Genomic DNA, 4,364 nt, shown 5'->3' on the forward strand with positions numbered 1-4,364 from the left:
TTTTTCCAGGGTCTGTTCCCTTTTGAGAACTCTTAAATTTTCCTTTCATCCTGGTAACGTCAAGTATCACATCGACTTCCGTAATGTTTCATGCATATTCACACGTGTTTTCCAGCAGAGGTGAAGCAGATTGCAAAATAAATATTTGCAGAACCTAGTAGTGGCATAGGAAACAAAGACGCTCAAGTCTTTTGAGAGCTAAATTTCCCTCATGTCTTATCTGAAAATATGCGCTGTGCAGGCAGCCAGAGGATTATCTAGTGGCCATGTAGCCTTTTTCTCTCTCTCATCTTCTCAGCTGGTTCTCCAGTTCTGGAATCCTTGCTTTTCCTGGTGCTACTAAAACAGGAGTGGGCAAAAGCCTCTAGGTTCATATTTTTCTGGCAAAAATGTGAGTAACAATTTCTGGAAGCCTTTAAAAATGCTGGGCATTTTTAAAAAACGTGTCACCACCAACCTCTGGCCCCGGATCCTTGTACACCAAAAACAAATCATCCCCCCCCCCAAACAATGTAGAATTCTAACGACATTGAGCAGGGGGTTGGACTCGATGGTTTTATAGGCCCCTTCCAACTCTGATTCTGTGACTTGTCTCCCCCCGTTTTTGAGGGGGAGCATTTTTGTTGGAGCCTGTTAAATGCAATAATCAAAATGAATTCTGAGTCCTTCCTCCCATTCAGGTGTAATAAGGCAAAATCGTGTAGTAAGATAAAAGTCTGTGAGAACATTTTCTGGGAATATTTGAACAGTCAAGTAAGCTACAGTAATTTGAAGCTCTCCCACACATGTTCTTGTTGCTGTCACTGCTGAGATTTCTCACACAAATAACAGAAGGTAGATACAGAATCATTACTGACTTATGTTTAATTTCAAGTAAAGATTTTGTGCCTGGAATGAAACCAAATGCTGGCGGGTGGGAAGTCAGGCTGGGGCTACTGGGCCAGTAATGCTTCTAGTTAACCCAGTTGGAACAATTCCAAGTCTGGCCAGCGTCTGTTGTCAAACCGGAAGAATTTATGCGGATGGTGTCTCACTGGTATTTAAATGGGATTGGGATATGGGTGGCGGAAGGGGGAAAATCTGCATTTTCTTTTGTACAAGCACTTGCTGCTATTTATACAAAAGCATTCATCACGTCCATTCACACTTTCAGTGTTTTCTTGTCCAGCCTGAATTGTGTTGATGTTAGTAAGAGGCTGAAGGAAGTTCCAAAGAGCCACAGGTTGCTCTGTGTCTACACTTTCTTTCTAAATTTCAGCCAGCCTCTATGCTAGGCAGCTGCAAAGCTACCAACAAGGAACTCCCACCACAGATCTATATGACCCAGTTCTAAGGGGCTTTGCTTGATCAGGGGAATGCTGTTCAGAAAAAAATCAGTAGGCAGTTGGAGTTGGCTCTCTTGTCATGTTTTGTACTAGGTACAGTATTTCAGCTAATAATGGCAAATGTTGCAGCAGAGTTTTACCTCATGCTCCTGTTAAAGTACAGTATTTGTGTTATGATGTGTGGGTTTGACAGCTTAAATAGACTTGTGCTAATTTCGTTTACTAGACTGTGTGTGTGTTTTGCACTCATAGAGTTGGAATCCTCATGACAGTGCATTCTTTATATGTACTTGAACACTCGATGTTTAAAGGAGAACTGTGCAGTTCTTGTCCCAAACCTGCACAACACCTTATATATGAATTATACCTGCTATTCTTTAGTGGAATTGCTGCTGTTCGGCCTTGATAAGACTCTGGTGATGATTGTCAGAGATGAACTGTGTCAGCCTCCTGAAATGACCCATAAGATCAGGTTGAGGTCTGCGGTAAAACAAATTCCCACCTACTAGCAGAGTATTAAGAATTTTTCAGAAGACTTATAATTGTGCCTCTTAGTTGCTTCCATTTTGTGGTTGTTGCTATTTCCTTAAAGTGTCCATTATGATGGTTAGAGGATGCTGTTTGAAGAAACAAACATAGGAAATGCTCCCAGCTCGTCCAGTCCTGACTGAACTAGAAAACAGTTACACGTTCGTATTTCTCCAGAATCAGCCTTCCTTGGGACTCTGAATACAAGTTAGAATCCCCAAGGAGCTTGTTAAAAAGTTTTGTTCCTTTACAGTAAAACTGGTGACTGGCCCTGAACAGTCAATAAGCCTGGACTAGTTTCAGTAGATGTAGTGCTACCAGGGGAAATTGTGCTCTGTAGGGCTAACATAATCTACATGCACACTTTACTTGCAGAGTTGTGCTGTGACTGTCAGTAAAGGTATATCTCTGTGGACTGAGAATGTGGAATCCCTTTTTTCCTGTAGTGCAGCTTCTTCTTTGGTGGCACAACTTCTGATGCTAATTCCAAGGTGTAATGCACCACCACCGCACACTCAATCACCACACACTACAGTTAGTCTAGTGATACGGAAGACTACCTCTCACTGTTCACCACAAAAAGGAGAATTTTTAAAAATAAGGAAATGTTTCAGAAGTAGCAAAATTTGGGTTTTTAAAAAAAGGAGATTATTCCTGAAGAGCAGAGAACGAATGTGGATAAGATCATGTGAAGCAGTTTTTCATAGTCTTCCTGAGAGGGTTATAGAATAATTTTTATTGTGTGTTATTTTCATCCTACGTTGTGCCCACAACCTGGACTCAAGGTGAGTCACAAGACAATTCAATTCAATTCCCTTTAAAAATACATTAGAACATTTATTTCCACATGTAAAACAGGAAGTTCTTCAGCGTGGTCTTCTGTGAATGCACACAATGAAGGGTTAAGTCAGCGCCTGCGCGGGTCCCTCGGAACGTTCTCGAGCTCTGTAAAAGAAACATAATTAGGAGTGCCTATACTGCGCATGCTCCGCCCACCCCAACCTCAGTTCCATTTCTCCGCTGTGTGAAGTGGTTCTTTCGGCTTGAGCTCTTGCTATTTCTTGCTTGTTCTATTGTTTTTTCTCGGATTGTCAACTAGGATTTCGACCTTGGACTGTTACGGACCTTCTCTAAGCCTTCGGACTTGTTTTCTGGTGCCTACGTTTTTTCTCGACTCACTGGTGAATCGTTACCCCCTTTCCCGCCCTTTTTACCGGCCATTTTCCCTGGGGTGTCTATGCCGCCTCCACCCTCTGGCCCTTTCGGTTGGTGTGTCCTTTGCTCTGCAAAGATCCCTTTCCAGGACGGACACGATACTTGTCTCTTTTGTTTAGGGGAATCCCATTCTCCCCAAAACTGTGAGCATTGCCAGGCGTTTACTAGGGCCGCCTTGAAGGCGAGGCAGCAGCGGCTAAAATTACATCTGTGGAACACCGCTCTCTCTGCCTCTACACCATCCTCTATGGAGCTCCCTGCTTCTTCTTCTACTTCCCATACGGAAGGATCAGCAACCCAGTCACTAACTACCAAAGCGGCGGACGTACCTGCTGAAAAAACAACCAAAAAGTCGTCCGCTCCAAAGAAGAAGCCGCTCCTAAGACAGCCCCCGCTGCGAAACCTGGAAAGAAGGAAAAATCAAAGGGGTCGGCTAAATCCAAGGACCCCACTCCTCAGATGTCCGCCATAGCCACAAACCTCCCGTCCCCTATTTTGGAGGACTCTTCGAGGGATAAGGACTCTGTGTCTGAAGCGTTTGCACTGCTTCCCCCTCGACAAGTTGAGCCGCTTTTACCCCTTGGCATTACATCACCGACGCCAAGTCAGCTTGTACAAGCCACTACAAGCTTGGGTTTTGCCCGTTAGCCCCGCATCCAGCGGGCGGGGCTCTCTGGCTCACTCTGTGTCTCCAGTGTCTTCTCACCACCCTTCACCACCGAGGAAACGGGTGAGAAAGACGAGACACTGCTCCCGAGATCGCCATCGATCCCCTCACAGGGATGGCGCTGGGAGACACCGACGTTCCCGGCGTCAATATGGATCGACGTCGGATGACTCCTCTTCCATTGACCGGCGCAAGAGACGTAGGCATCGCCGTCGGCACCGTTCATCCACATCTTCGACGTCGACGTCGCCCGAATGCCATCGACATCGGCGCAAGATTAAATACATCTACGTCTCCTCTACATCTTCCGCGTCGACTCCGCCCAGGAGGCGTCAACGTCGACACCACAGAGGCGCCGAGGCTAACCCTCAAAAGCCTCCATCGCTGCCGCAACCTCCGCTCGGTCCTTCTCTCCCACCTTCGACGTCGGGCGCACACATCCCACCACAGCGCCCCACTCCTAAATTACCGCATGTTCAATCTCCACGTCGAAAGAGGGGGCATGTTTCCTCGTCGGACAAGGACGCTTCATTTTCTTCTCGGTCTTCGAGCTCGGAGGCGGAGCCTACTCCCCAACCTGAGCCTCAGGAATTGCCAGAAGGGGAGACTGTGGGGTCGGACACAGGTGA

General features: G+C 46.3%; 1 long non-coding RNA gene across 1 annotated transcript; it reads right to left on the reverse strand.

Moving 5' to 3' along the window:
• Positions 1–846: 846 nt before the first annotated feature.
• On the reverse strand, positions 847–3,592 carry LOC144586017 (uncharacterized). The gene is made up of 2 exons (XR_013540696.1): positions 3,398–3,592; positions 847–2,798 (listed from the first exon to the last, which is right to left on the reverse strand). It is a non-coding gene; the product is annotated as an uncharacterized LOC144586017 (long non-coding RNA).
• Between the last annotated feature and the right edge of the window lie 772 nt (positions 3,593–4,364).

The sequence above is a fragment of the Pogona vitticeps genome, chromosome 1, assembly GCF_051106095.1.
Source record: "Pogona vitticeps strain Pit_001003342236 chromosome 1, PviZW2.1, whole genome shotgun sequence".
Taxonomy (NCBI): Eukaryota; Metazoa; Chordata; class Lepidosauria; order Squamata; family Agamidae; genus Pogona; species Pogona vitticeps.